Raw genomic sequence first — 15,632 nt, 5'->3', positions numbered from 1 at the left:
GGGACCCTTACCAGAACCGTAGGACCTCAGAGTGTAAGGTCTAAACTCACCTTTGCAGATATAAACCTCTGCAGGGGTTATGGTAGATCCTCCAGCCTCCAGGCTCCTCGGTATCTCCACAAGCAATCCTCCTCTGAGACCAATAGTGGAATGATGGTGATTAATCCACCGAATGCCAGTCCATGGATCATAGGGGGTATAAGAAAATAAGCCACATGTGCATTATCTCCTTTCAAAAATAGTTTATTGTAAAGCTAGTGTAGCATTACAGCAGTAAAAAAACAAGCAAGTTCAAAAAATGAGCAAGTCACAATTTAAAAAATAGCCGGCATAAATATAAAAGCAAAGAATTGCGAAACACCCGTGCTTCCGGGGTCACGTGGGAGAGTGATGACATCACTGCGTAGCTCCGCCCTGACCAGTTTCGAAACACCTGTCGTTTTCAAAGGGCACGGGCGACGCATTGACATCACCACTTAATATAGGAAGACGCTAAACCAAGCCTCGTTTTCCTATTAATGAGCCCCGAACGAGGTTCAGAGCCAAGCCTCATTCGGAGCGTCCATGTGGGCGGTGTCTAAGTCGGAGGACCAATCACGGCACTTTCTCATCGGATCCCGCCCATCACCACTTAGTACAGGAAGAGGCTAAACCAAGCCTCGTTTTCCTATAGATGAGCCACGAACGAGGTACTAACCCAAGCCTCGTTCAGAGCATCCATGTGGGCGGTATCCAATTCAGGGGACCAATCATGGCACCTCCACATCATATGACTGCGGATCCGACTTTGCCCCACAACTTGAAGTACGACTTCAATGAGCAGGGATGCGACTTTGATCCCCCAATAAATAGGGGGAACTCCATGTCAATTTTTTTTGAAAAAAACGGCATGGGTTCCCCCTTCATGAGCATACCAGGCCCTTAGGTCTGGTATGGATTTTAAGGGGAACCCCCATGCCGAAAAAACGGCGTGGCCCCCCCCCCCCATAATCTATACCAGACCCTTATCTGAGCACCAGCCCGGCCGGTCAGGAAAGGGGGTGGGGACGAGCGAGCCCCCATGTTGATGAGGACAAGGGCCCCTTCCCGACAACCCTGGCTGTTGGTTGTCAGGGTCTGCGGGCGGGGGGGCTTATCAGAATCTGGGAGCCCCCTTTAATAAGGGGGCCCCCAGATCCCGGCCCCCCCCACCCTATGTGAATGAGTATGGGGGTACATCGTACCCCTACCCATTCACCTGGAGAAAAAGTGTCAAAAAAATAAACACACTACACAGGTTTTTAAAATCATTTATTAGTCAGCTACGGGGGTCTTCTTCCGACTTCTCCGCTCTCCGGGGGTCTTCTCCGCTCTCTTCTTCTGCTCTCCGCGTTCCCCAGTTCTTCTCCCACTCTCCGGTGCCTTCTTCAGGGCTGGCCGTCGCTATCTTCTTTGAAGCTCTTGTACTAGCGGCGGCCAGCCCGCTCTTCCTCGTCGCCTTCTGCCTTCTTCTTTTCTTCCGATGTTGACTCGATGCTCCCTCCCGCTGTAATGCCGGGTATGCGGTGCACGGCGATTTATATAGGCCTCTTATGACGTCACAGTCCCAGCATGCCTCGGGACCACTCTGAAGAAGTCATGCGACAGTGACGATACCCATCAGACATTAGGACACCAGAAGTGACGTTTGCACAGTGTGAGCTCACTGCTCGTTTCTGATATACACTGCATTATTGTTTTAAATTTGAGTACCCAGTTTGTTTTATGTTTGAATAAAGCGCTGAGTGTTTAAAACATATTACAGTAGAGAGCTTCCTCTATGTTTTCTCTACCCTGCCTGGTGACACACTTTGGAGCTGTCTTACCTTGCGGACCACCCAGCCTGGAAGGAAGCCTTAACCACCTAGGCGCCACACCACTGGAAGGACGGATAGGAGTTATCCCCTCTACCCCCGAGTGATTCCATTGGTTTAATTGAAAGCTGCTTACCTTGCAGCCATAAGGTAATTTGCTAGCACACCTTCGGGTGTCACCATACACCGAAGATTCACTAACAAGTCACCTTGCCACCTGCTGATGTCATTTAGCACCCAGCACTTCACTCGCACTTTGCAATTTCTTTTGATTAAATTGCATTACCTCGCAGTGGCATCATCCATCATTGGTGTATATCAGTTATGTACAGTCATTCATGTTGATGGGAGCATAACACCATCCTGTAATTTCCTCTGCGACTGCATATATTATCCTTATGCTGCGATTCTATTTCTGCACCCAGCACTCTACTTGCACCTTCCAATTTCTTCACCTCTTGGACTGAGTCGCAGTTGCACCATTTACACTTTGTAACAATTGGACAATCTTACGGTTCCATCCACCATTCATATGATGTGATTTTACTTACATTATACAGTCACCTATTTGTATGTATTTGCACTCTTATTCAGTTCACAGTTTTATTCATCCATCATTGTTGTATATTATGTCCAGTCATTCATTTTGATTAGAGCAGGGGTGTCCAAACTTTTTTGAAAGAGGGCCAGATTTGATGAAGTGAACATACGTCAGGGCCGACCATTTTGCCTGACATTCTTTGAACCATGTTCGTCCGAGCACTAATACAATGCCCAAAAATAATTCTCCTACCTTTGTGGCTGTGTGTGGTGAATATACAGTATATATCTCCTCTTTGGCCCCCAACAAATCCCAGAGCTCCGCTCAGGGTAAGAATGAGCTCAAGTTGTAAAAAAATATATATTTCTCTTCTTTATCCCCCGAGAAAACTGGACTTTATCTCTTCTGTGGCCGCCAAGCTCCACTCAGGGCAAGGGTGAGCTATTATTTAATTTTTTATATTCTCTCTGGCCCCCACTTGCCCTTATTTTCCCTCATGTCTTCTGTGGCCCCAAAATTCCCACCAGGGCATGGATGAGCTCGTTTTTTAAAATTCTTATATATATATATATATATATATATATATATATATATATTTATTTATTTATTTAAATATTCACTTTATATCCGTTACAGCAGGGGTCTAAAACTCAAATTACCTGAGGGCCACAAGACGAGTTTTCATATCCCATGGGGGGCCGCATTCAAACTTTCAAACTTCAAAAACAACAGTACTGGTGTCAGCGAATGCATTATTAACCCCCCAGCACTGGTGTCAGTGGATGCATTATGACCACCAGCACTATCAGAGCATCAGAGCACATGGGGCACATCAGGGTACATGGGGCACATGGAGCACAATCGGGGTACATGGGGCACAATCAGGGCACGGGTCAGCGTTTACTTGTGGTTTTCTTCACATGCAGAGTAAAGCAGGAAGCGTCTGTCATAAGTTCACGTCTCTCTCATGTCACGCTGTGGCTGCTCCCGGGTGCCCCCCCCCTCTCTTCTCGTCCATCCCAGGTGATATCACAAGGAAATAGGGATGGACGAAAAGAGAGGGGGGGCCGCCGGGGAGAAGCCGCAGCGTGACATGAGAGACGTGAACTTATTACAGACGCTTCTTGTGCTACTCTGCATGTGAAGAAAATCTACTCCCCCCACTTCCGCGGCACCCCCCGCCCTGCCTGCGGGGCATTCATAACCGGTCCGCGGGCCGCAAATGGCTGGTACTTTGAGACCCCTGCGTTACAGTATTAAAACGTATCTTATCCCATGAGAAATCATTAAATTGCCCTCAGTGCAAGGATGACCTCGGGCGAGCCTGCTAGGATGCTGACAACTGGCAGTGCTGCAGCCAATCACCGCCGCCAATCACTGGAACACGCCCAGCTTATCAGTAAGAGGCGCTCAGGGATAGAGAGATTATATATATATATATATATATATATATATATATATATATATTTTAACCAGGCTTATCTCACCCAGCTTGGGGGGCCACAAAAGTGGTGAAGCAAATTGCAAGTGGGGGCCGTATAAAACCAGGTTGTGGGCCGCAACTGGCTCGCGGGCCGGACTTTGGACATGCCTGGATTAGAGCATAATCGATTTCCAGTGCAGATAAGTCACCTTATCTGCACTGTTTGCACATTCATTCAGTACACCTTTGGATGCACCTTATCTTAGCATTTATAGTGATTTTTATCTTTTAGTCAGTCTATTTGCACATTTATCAATTATACTATTTTGGTTATTTATACATTTTTACCAATTACACCATTCTATGCTATTGGAGCGCAACACCATCTGTTGATTTTTTTCCAAAGGTCTCAAGGACCGCAGACAAAGCATCCATTGGCATCGGTTGCCATCACAGGGATGTCTGGGGAAGAAGCGACCAAGCTTGATGCCATGCTGACCCACACTCGCCTGACAGCCACTCAGGGACTAAAGGCAAGGTACACAAAAAAAAGTCCACCCTCCTAGCTGCCCTGACTGAGGGGCCCCCCCAGAGGACTCACCACCCTGACCCAGGTACTGCACAGCACCGCGGCCCGCTCTCTTTCCTGAACTGCATATGCTGATGTGTTGCCTGTGTCTGGAGATGTTCTGTGCTGTTTGCGCCGTTCAGAAAGACAATACCAGCGCTAAAAAACTTAGCCGGGGCTACAAGAAAATGTCCACCCGCCACCTCAGGAAAAAGAGCGCGAGCTACAAGAAAATGGTCACCCGCTGCTTCAGCATTACAACTAGCGTGGCTACAAGAAAATTGAGTCGGCTGCGCCAAAATGCCGCCGATCGTTTCCGGGGTAAAATAAAAAAGGCTGCGAACACGCTGGGCCTCCGAGCGGAGGCCCCCCCACATGGCAGACCAGACAACACCCCACAATAGAGAGCGGACCCACGGACACCCAGCCAGGACCCGGAGCCCCCCTAGATGACCCCAGTCAGGTGCACAGCAGGCCCAGCCACCACAGATGCATTGGGAGGAGGGAAGGGACAGGGAGAGAAGAAAGGGAGAGTGAGCGACCCCCTAGTCGAATGCCCAGCTGTTCCATCCTGCCGAAACAGGTGGAAACCTACTTACCAGTCCTGGGAGGACTGCTGGACGCATTCCGGACAGACCCATCACCCGAGCAGTACGGAGTGGCTGTCGGCCACGGCCCACTGTGACTCGGACAGGGGTAGCCCGGTCATATGTGTGCTCCGGAGCATATAGCTCACCGGCCACCCATAGAGCAAACAGGGTTGTGGCCTGAAAGGTCTGCTCACGCTCGTTGGCCGGACTGGGGAGACTACAAGGATCTATATTATCCAGCCTGTCACCCAACCGGCAGTTGATAGTAGATCTCAGGATCAAAAAAGTAGATCTCAGGATCAAAAAAGTAGAAAAAAAAAATCTCCAGGACCAATGGTCCCAACCGGGAGCCAGGTCCTTCTCCTATGCTAGGCAGAAAGAAAAAAACTGAGCTGCTAGATGCAGAGTAAGGGGTTATAGCCAGAGGGACCGCCCCCTGGGAGGTACTGTTCAGCTTTGCTGTTGTTACACATTTTAACATGTCTGCCTAGTCCTCTCCTGATAGACGGCATATAAACCCTAAGGTCAAGAATTGAGGAGCTGTGTTCGTCCATGAACAAAAGAGAAATAAGGGTTAGTGCACATCAAATGAAGCCTAATCAGTGCCCCATCTGCAGCCTCACAAGTGCCATGAATGTAGCAAACCACGTTGCCATTAATGCAGACTCAGCATTGCCATTAATGCAGACTCACCATTGCCATTAATGCAGACTCACCATTGCCATTAATGCAGACTCACCATTGCCATCAGTGCAGCCTGATTCATGCCCATCTGCAGCCTTGGAGGAGACAGGGAGGGGGCGGAACGAGCGCCAACAGACATACAGGAGAAACTCCAGTTTTCTCTACGGCCTCTTTAAAGTCCCGCCTCCTATGATGGACAGAACAGTCGTCCAATGGCAGCGCAGGAGACGGTACTTCCTTTTACACAGGACGCTGTGTAAACAGGAAATACTCCTCTCCTGTATGTACGGCACTCATCCCACCCCCTCCCCTCCAAGGCAGACAGCATATTAATATTTTGTGGCCCCCGGCGTTCTGGGATTCGTTGGGGGCCACAAAACATATACATGCCAAGAATTACCAGGCTGGTCGTCCGAAGCTGGAACGTGGGCCGGACTTTGGAAATGCCTGGTTTAGATCAAAAGCACATTCATGTTGTAGAATTGCCCAGTCAAAGTTCAGACCTAAATTCAATTCAGAATCTGTGGCAAGACTTGAAAATTGCTGGTCACAGACCGTTTACATCCAATCTGACAGAGCTTGAGCCATTTTGCAAAGAAGAATGAGCAAAATGTCACTCTCTAGATGTGGAAAGCTGGTAGAGACATTCCCAAAAAAATTTGCAGCTGTAATTGCAGCGAAAGGTGGTTTATACAAAAGTATTGACTCAGGGGGGCTGAATACAAATGCACACTTTTCACATATTTATTTGTAGAAATCCATTTCTAATTTTTCCTTCCACTTCACAATTATGTGCCACTTTGTGTTGGTACAGGGATATGCAATAAGCAGACCTACAGCTGCATAACTACAAGTCCCATCATGCCTCTGGGTGTTATGCTTGTGGCTGTCAGAGTCTTGCTATGCCTCATGGGACTTGTAGTTCTGCAACAGCTGGAGGTCCACTAATTGCCTATCCCATGAAATGCATTAATATTTTTGGTTGTAACATGACAAAATATGGAAAATTTCAGGGGGTATGAATACTTTTTCAAGGCACTGTACAGAGTAGGACATCATTCAAAGAAAGAGGACTTTTGTTCCTCTTCTTGGGTTTTTTGTTTTGCGAGACTACCTTACGAAGCATAGCAGAACCTCCCTAGAACAAAAAGTTATTTACATGACACATCCAGAAAAGAAAAAAAAAAATAGGATAGTGGGTGGAGCCACACAAAACATTCCTTTATCCCTGTAACTATACATTAGGAACCTCTGGTTTCTAGCCCCAGAAATTGCCCAATATCATAGCGCCATTCATTCCAAACTGCCTACAGCTGTTTCATGCTTGTTGGCCATCATCACGCCAGTGCATAGAAAGAATGATTTCTATATAGTAGGGCTTGAGTACCACTGACAAAGTATAACCTGTGAGGAATGTGGAGATATGGGCCAACAGACTCTGCTATTCTTCACACTGGTTCAAAAAAGATGTATAGTTCATTTTGCCCCCCCACCATAATCTGCCAGATGGCAATTTCTCATGAATGTTTCTTAAAAAACATTTTTCACACCAAGAATAAAGGACAGATCCAGTTAAAGATTTAGATTTTGTTGTAGATAGTGTGGGGAAGGGTTATACCCTCTGTCAGCTTTTACTGTAGGTTGTGGTCCCTATTCCCATCAGGACAGAAGGTAAGTGGAAATATCTCCTACTGGGACAAAGAAAAAAAAAAAAAAAACACAATTTTCTCAAAGGGAATCAAAAGGAAAAGGAAGTGAGAAAGAAATCACCCCCAAAGGAGTAAAGACAAACAAAAACCCAACAAAATGTTAAAATGTTCTAACTTGCCAGCAACAGGGTTTCTAAAGAAAGAATACACCTGTTCCGTCAGCATCACAAGCTTACTACTGGAAATGTTGTAGAATGAGGAAAAGTGCCAAAGCAAAAACCACACCAGAGCAGGAGCAAGCCAAAGAAGAAGGTGAGTCTCCTCTCAGATCTCTGTCACTGCCCACCAACAGGATCACTAGGGTGACCTAGCCCTAAACTGTCTATAAATATTTTCTGACACTTTTACGTGTAAAAATCTGTATTTTATGCTAGAAAATTACTTAGAACCACCAAACATTAGAGCCTGTACCACATACAATTGGATGAGTGGGGCCCACCCCCCTGACAACATAATCTATGTCGAAACGTGTCGCATGGTGCTTTCGGGAGTGACATCATCACGCACCACATACGATTGAATGAGCGGGACAGATAGGAAGAAATCCATAGGCACGCTATGCAATTGAACTATATGTGATGTGAAGCCGGTTTTGGTCCTTGAATGTTCCAAGTGTGTAGATTTTATGCACAAATACATTTAAAACGCAAAGCACTTCCTGCCTTTCGTCTCTGAGTGTCACCGTGGCTGGCTGTCTGAAGCAGTGGTGATCCATTGGCTGAGGTTGGCCTCATTAACCCCTAAAGCGCTGTTTGACCATTTTCTGAGATAGAGATGGTCCTGGTTATCTGGTAAGCAGTTGATTTATCTTGCATCTTCTCACAGGTGTATTGGAATCCATTTGAGAACTAGTTCTGTGGCATTGTGTGATCGCTAGAAGATTCACATTTCCACTGGATTTCTTTCTTTGCATGTGCACCTTGGACATTTTTTATTTTTATTTTTTTAGTATTGTTTTTAAACACTGTTCATGATCTTTTATCATTTCTATGGCAAATGTAAGAAAGTGTTTTATAAAATTATTTTATTGAATATTGGTGTATTTATGTTCAATAGTGCTGCACTATCTTTTATACATTTACTTTTTGGGCTTAGTATCACAAGCTCTGTTGGTGTTAGCAGCTCCACATTGTGTGAATATACCTAGGTGCAGAGATATACAATATAACACACACACACACACACACACACACACACACACACACACTGGGATGATTCCTGCAGTTACAGGCATTATCTATGTTTGTTTTTTTTTAGCTGGTGATGCTTTTTTTTTTTTTTGTAAAAGCAATCCTTGCAGCTAATCAGCCACTGGATTGCTTTTAAAGGTGGTGGTAGGGGGTCCCTCTCCCGGCACCTTCTGACTGAAGCCAGCAGATCATGGGGATGACTGAGTACTGGAATGTCCCCAATCATCTCTAAGGTTTAAGAAACTGGAAACACAAGTATTCCGTCACTTTCGGTCAGGATGTAATCAAGCTGATAATGACTTGGGAAAGCATGAGACCAAACCAATCTTTGTGTAATCTGATGCTTTTAAGGGCATCTAGGGTTTAACAGACCCCAGATCTCTCAGTAAAGAGTACCTGTCCATGCTATCACAAGGGATGTTATGCATCCCTTGTGTTAGCATTAAAGTTAATAGATAAAAAATGTAATTAAAAACAGTTTTTAAGTGATTGGACACAGCGGGAGCCAGTCAGAGGGTCTGGCGGACCTGCCATCCATTCTGCAAGAGTGGAATGTGTGGATCCTATGCTCCTGCTAAGTGGGAACATGGATCTTTACATTCCCGGAATAAAAGCACATACCCCTCAGTTAGTAATCACTCCTAGGGAACATAGTTAACCCTTTGATCGCCCCCAAATGATGTTAACCCTTTCCCAGCCAGTGTCATTAGTACAGCGACAGTATATTTTTTAGCGCTGATCACTGTATTAGGGTCACTGGTCCCCAAAATGTGTCAGTAAGGTGTCCCATTTGTGCGCCACAATATTGCAGTCCCACTACAAGTCCCTGATTGCCACCATTACTAGGTAAATTTTTAAATAATGATATACCGTAGTTTGTAGACCCTATAACCTTTGCGCAAACCAATCAATATACACTTATTATTTTGTTTTTTTGTTACCAAAATCATGCAGCAGAATACATATTTGCCTAAATTGATTAAAAAAAAAAAAAAAAATTCTGATTTCTTTAACATTTTATTGGGAATGTTTTATAACAGAAAGTACACAAATTATATTTGGGTACAGTGTCGCACGCCTGCTCAATTGTCAGTTAAAATAATGCATTACTGTATCGCAAAAAAAGCCCGGGTCATGAAAGGGGGTAAACCTTCCGGAGCTGAAGTGAGTAATGTATCGCAGGTTTGTCACCGTTCCACAGGCATGTAAAATTTCAAAGTGTGACATGTTTGGTATTTATTTAATTGGCATAACATCATCTTCTACATTTTACCAACATATTGGATAATATATATCGAGTTTGTGTGCACTACAATTCATTAAAAAGGATTTTTTTCCCCCAAAAATTGGCATTAAAAAATAAAAATAAACGCTCCACTAATACCTTTGTGACATAAAAAATTGCAACACCCATCATTTTATTCTCTAGGTCCTCTGATTAAAGCCGATGTCCGCTGAAAGAAAAAAAAATATTAAAAGTCAGCAGCTACAAATACTGCAGCTGCTGACTTTTAATATCGGCACACTTACCTGTCCTGGAGTCCAGCGCCATCCGCAGCAGAGGACGAGCGATCGCTCATCACTCACTGTCCTGCTCCCCCGCCATCCTCGGTGAGGGAACCAGGGAATGAAGCGCTCCGGCTTCACTGCCCGGTTCCCTACGGCGCATGCATGAGTTGCGCTGCGCCTGCCGATTGGCTCCCGCTGTGCTCTGGGAGCCCAGTGTTCCCAAAACACAACGGGGGGGGGGGTGACGTCCTGCCCGCAGACTGTGGCCAGAAGTGGGTGCAAATACCTGTCTTTAGACAGGTATCTGTACCCCCCTCCCCCCTGAAAGGTGTCAAATGTGACACCGGAGGGGGGGGGGGGTTTCCGATCAGCGGGAGTTCCACTTTAGGGTGAAGCTCCGCTTTAAAAGGAGTGTAGCGCCTGTGTACTTTTCAGTACAGGTGCTATACTAAATTTAGTTGGGGGTTGAGAGAGTTACCTTGCTCTCATCCATGTTGTTTTACTAAATTGGGTTCTGTCAATTCTGGGCTGTCCTGTGGGTCGTCCTGTGTCCTGGAGGTGTAGTTACGCCTCTGGGTGACAGGTGGCGCCAGAGGGGTCCCGGCGGAGCCGCTTTTTCCCCAGCAGCCAATTAGAGGAGTGTATCCCTCGCGGGACATGCTGGGGAGGGATATTTCTGTGGCAGACGCCATTTTCCGGGGTTCTTCGCTGGTTCCGGGTGCGGCACCCACCTTTAGGGTGTGCGCACATCACAGGCCCCGGGCGATATGGCCTACGTGGAGTTCCCGACTCTGGGCTCTCATGGCCCAGAGCATCTGATGCTACAAAGGGGCCACAGTGACTTACTGGGTCCCCCAAATCTATTGAGAAGATCCCAAGCGAGTTGTGCTGTTCGACTGGGAGTTAGTCTGAGGTGAGCCCGGAGGCAGGCGATCCAACAGGGCTGGAACGAACCATCGGGGATCTGGGTGACTGGAAACTGACAGGTTGTATATGGCAAACTGTCGGTCGGTGACCCCAAAAAGTATATACTGGGAGGATTCGCTCTACTATCTGAACTTTCAAGCACTAGGCCTGTGGCAGAGGTCTCATCTTTAAACCTTAATCCTAATAGAGCCAAGTCTGTGGCAGAGACTTGTTCCTTCCCAGAAGTTTAAGTGGTGCTCTGGCTGCCAGGCCTGTGAGAGAGGTCTGTCCAGGGGCACTTCACCCACTCCGGCTGGAGTGGCGATGTGAAAAGTGTAACTATTGGAGGCAGGACTGCTTCCTTTATCCAAGGCCTGAATCTGTGAAGTTTGTTCTTCTTTCACCAACCTATACTGTCTACCTCAAGTTGACTGTTGGTCGTGTTGTCCAGAAATAATAAAAGCATTGAAAACGTCAGCCAACTGTCTGGACATTCCGTCACTGCTCTCCTTGCCATCATCACCCCTAGACACATCACAGAGATAACTTAAATACACTGATCACAAATCTAACCAGCGGCTCCTCCGGGGGTAGCGCTACAGGAGATATATATATATATATATATATATAATCTCTAGCAAAAAGAATACAAATTCTTATATGTAGTGAAGTGTCAGAATAGGGCCAAAGCTAAAGTGGTAACCCAATGGACCATGACCAACCAGTGATAAAGTATAATAGTCTTTAAAATTAGAACCAAGTTCACCTTTACATTCCTATGAAATAGAAAAAAACAAAAAGCCAACACAATATATCCCAAATAAATGAAGCTCACAATAATGTTATTGTATTCTGGTAAAAGGTTTTAGAAGGACTGAGCTTCAGCACCTCACAAATGAACTCTGGGAATCCTCCGGTGACTTGCAAACAGTGAAGTTGAAAAGCCTCCCCTGAAATGCTGTGTGTCTTCAAGCAATATTATATAAACAAGACGAGTCAACAAAAGCAGGTTTAAATGGCAAGACAGCATGAAATGAAATCTCTCACAAACTTGGACAACTCAAGCTGGCTAGAAGTCAAACAAGAAATGTGTAAGCAGAGGCTATGATCAGTGAAACAGTCTGTAAAACCAAAGATACTGGCAGTTACATTATATGTATAACTTTATCTGTAAAAGTCATCAGCAACCCAACCTCCTGGTTCTCCTCACAATAAAGAGCCAATAGGCAAGGTCAGAAATGGCTGGAGGTCCAAGCTCAACTTTTATAGGAAAAGTAAAGAAGTGGATAGAATTTTAGTTGCCGTGTGTCTGGCACTATGGATCGTTTACTTAAAGTAGCCTCTGCGTCTACATTTGTCATCATATGCTCAGTGTGAATTGGTTAGATGTGTGACGGGTTTGTTTCACCATGATAATCCAGATAGAACATCGCCAAGTCACACCTCCCCAATAATAATACTGTACAGCACCGGTCATGTCCAGCACCCAAGCAAACAACATCAGATGATGTGATTACAAACATTTATATCCAGCTGAAAGGCCCTTGCACATAAACACCTCAAAATACCACATTTTTAGGCATTACGGTGTTTGTTTTTTCCAGAACTAAATGCAGCCCATTACTTTCAATGGGCCTGTGCACACAGGTGTGTAAACTTGCAAAAAAACAAAACGTCTGTATTGCTGGATGTTATTTTACACATTTATGTTTGTATGACAGCGCTGCCCCCTGCCAGCCGTGCTCATCGTGACAGCGCGGCCCCACTGCCAGCCCTGCTCATCATGACAGCGCGGCCCCCCTGCCAGCCGTGCTCACCTTCACATTGCTGCCCCCCCACCAGACGTGCTCATCATGCGAGTGTTGCCCCTCCACCAGCTGTGCTCACCCTGACAGCGCTGCCCCCCTCCGCCAGCTGTGCTCACCCTGACAGCGCTGCCCCCCTCCGCCAGCTGTGCTCACCCTGACATCGCTGCTCCCCTCCACTAGCCGTGCTCACCCTGACAGCGCTGCCCCCCTCCACCAGCTGTGCTCACCCTGACAGCGCTGCCCCCCTCCGCCAGCCGTGCTCACCCTGACAGCGCTGCCCCCCTCCGCCAGCTGTGCTCACCCTGACAGCGCTGCCCCCCTCCGCCAGCGGTGCTCACCCTGACAGCGCTGCTCCCCTCCACCAGCTGTGCTCACCCTGACAGCGCTGCTCCCCTCCACCAGCCGTGCTCACCCTGACAGCGCTGCTCCCCTCCACCAGCCGTGCTCACCCTGACAGCGCTGCTCCCCTCCACCAGCCGTGCTCACCCTGACAGCGCTGCTCCCCTCCACCAGCCGTGCTCACCCTGACAGCGCTGCCCCCTCCACCAGCCGTGCTCACCCTGACATCGCTGCTCCCCTCCACCAGCTGTGCTCACCCTGACAGCGCTGCTCCCCTCCACCAGCTGTGCTCACCCTGACATCGCTGCTCCCCTCCACCAGCTGTGCTCACCCTGACAGCGCTGCTCCCCTCCACCAGCCGTGCTCACCCTGACAGCGCTGCCCCCCTCCACCAGCTGTGCTCACCCTGACAGCGCTTCCCCCTCCACCAGCTGTGCTCACCTTGACAGCCGTGCCGCCCTCCATCAGCCGTGCTCACCCTGACAGTGCTGCCCCCCTCCACCAGCTGTGCTCACCCTGACAGCGCTGCCCCCCTCCACCAACTGTGCTCACCCTGACAGCGATGCCCCCCGACAGCGCTGCCCTCCCGCCAGCTGTGCTCACCTTGACATCGCTGCCCTCCCGCCAGCGGTGCGCATCCTGACAGCGCTGCCGCCCTGCCCACGATGACAGCGCTCCCCCCCCAAGCTGTGCTCATCCTGACATTGCTGCCCCCTCTGCCAGCCATGCTCACGATGACAGCGCTGACCCCCCCCCCCTCATGACAGCCATGCTTATCAAGAGAGTGCTGCCACTTGGCCTCACAGCAGTGTCCTTAACTGGCAAGCATGGCTGGAAGCGGGGGGGGGGACCCTGTGAGGACAAGGACAGCTGCTGGAGGGGGGGGGGTGAGCGCTGTCAACCATGCTCACCCTGTCAACACTGCCCCCTCCTGTAAAATGACTTGTGCCAGCCCTGCCACCTCCCACACTCAGCACATCATAAATGAACCTCCATGAGAGCGCCCCCTCCTGACCACACTGTAGACAACAGGCCCTGACTGGCAGCACTGTGCTGGAGATGACACTTGTGCCCAGCCTGCCATGCCTGTCACTTAGGTCAGGTTGTGGGCGTGCAGCGACATAGACCTCATGTCCCTCTGGTTGGAGGTGCAGTGCCATGGCCGGACCCCCCCTCCGGTGACAGCGGGCTCCCCTTACAGGAAGACATGACAGCTCCTCACCTCAGTTCTTCCCCCAGGGAGGTGTACGCTCCCGGCTTCCTCCAGGGGAGGAGGACGATGTAGAGCCCTCTCCTTGTTTTCCCTCCTCCGGCGCCTGTTGCACATTGAATCCCCCCGGGTGACTGTTATGTGTGCAGACTCTCTGCTCCCCTCTATACGGAGAAGTACACACAGCTCGTCCACTCTTCAACCTCCGCTCACTCAGCAGCGCCACCTACCTGGTGTAATGTCGCACACCGTCCTCACCACCACGCCCCCATCCGTCAGCCCGAGCCAGGGGGTGCGCGCGCACCCTCTCCCCGGACTCCCGGCCTGCAATGCAAGGCGCGCGCGCGCACCCTTCTCCTTACAGCGGCGCTGACTCTGAGTGCGCTGTACCTCAGAGAGGCCCGATTAGTGGAGAACGCTCTAATGGGACGCAGTGTGTGTGTGCAGATATATGAGAATATGTCACCTAGTACGCCTTTATGTGTGTCTAACATTTCCTGTACCGACTATGGGGACTTTATTCTTTAGGAACGACAAGGAAGTTATAGAAGTAGAGTGCGGACGGATCACGTGAGCTAATGGGAGGACTCACGCTTGTTGTCTTTTCAGTCAGTCCGCCTTTAGCGATCTACCAGTAACTGCTGACAGACCCGCTGGAATTATTCCTATTGGTGGGAGGTTCCTGGCACGGCCAATCACAGATCAGTATAGAGGAGGCGGTCTGGGGCCCGTGAGACCCTGAAGTTAATGCTGCGCACAGCTGTTCAGGGGATTCATGGCAGAGACAGTGTAACGTCACTGAGGGGGGAGCCTCCTCATAGGCTAGTGCTAGATCTGTGTCCTCATCCCTACCATCCCCCTCTGTGTGATATGAAGTAAATAAACTCTCCAGTTTTCACTGAAATAATCCCTGGTGATCCTACAATGAATTAGAAGGTGACAAAGTACTGGCCCCAGCTGCAAGTCAAACCAATCCCTCCTCTCCATAGCCAAGGAAGCTGCCATTGATTGATCTGCAGTTACCATGGTGCTGCACGTGTGATCAGTTATGACACAGTTTGGATGAGAAACTGACAGTTCTCATTCATGATGAGATGCCTTCAAAGTAACTGGGAAACTGTTAAATCAATGGGTTCAGTTATGCGACTAAGACCCCTTTCACACTGGGGCGTTTTTCAGGTGCTTAAGGCTGCTTTCACACTGAGGCGTGCAGCCGCGGTGACGGTATAGCCGCGCTACAAATTTGTATTTGTAAATTTTTACCGCGATATTCGGGCACTAGCCGTGAGGTTTTAACCCCCGCTAGCAGCCGAAAAAGGGTTA

General features: G+C 48.4%; 1 long non-coding RNA gene across 1 annotated transcript in view; it reads right to left on the bottom strand.

The window, feature by feature from the left end:
• Positions 1 to 14,658, bottom strand: part of LOC120918205 — a 102,970-nt gene extending 88,312 nt beyond the window's left edge. Inside the window, exon 1 of the long non-coding RNA XR_005744351.1 lies at positions 14,322 to 14,658. This is a non-coding gene — a long non-coding RNA (uncharacterized LOC120918205). The remainder of the gene's footprint in view (positions 1 to 14,321) is intronic.
• Between the last annotated feature and the right edge of the window lie 974 nt (positions 14,659 to 15,632).

The sequence above is a fragment of the Rana temporaria genome, chromosome 12 (genome assembly GCF_905171775.1).
Source record: "Rana temporaria chromosome 12, aRanTem1.1, whole genome shotgun sequence".
NCBI lineage: Eukaryota > Metazoa > Chordata > Amphibia > Anura > Ranidae > Rana > Rana temporaria.
Note: the sequence above shows the minus strand (reverse complement) of the source record. Positions and strands in the feature narration are given on the sequence as shown.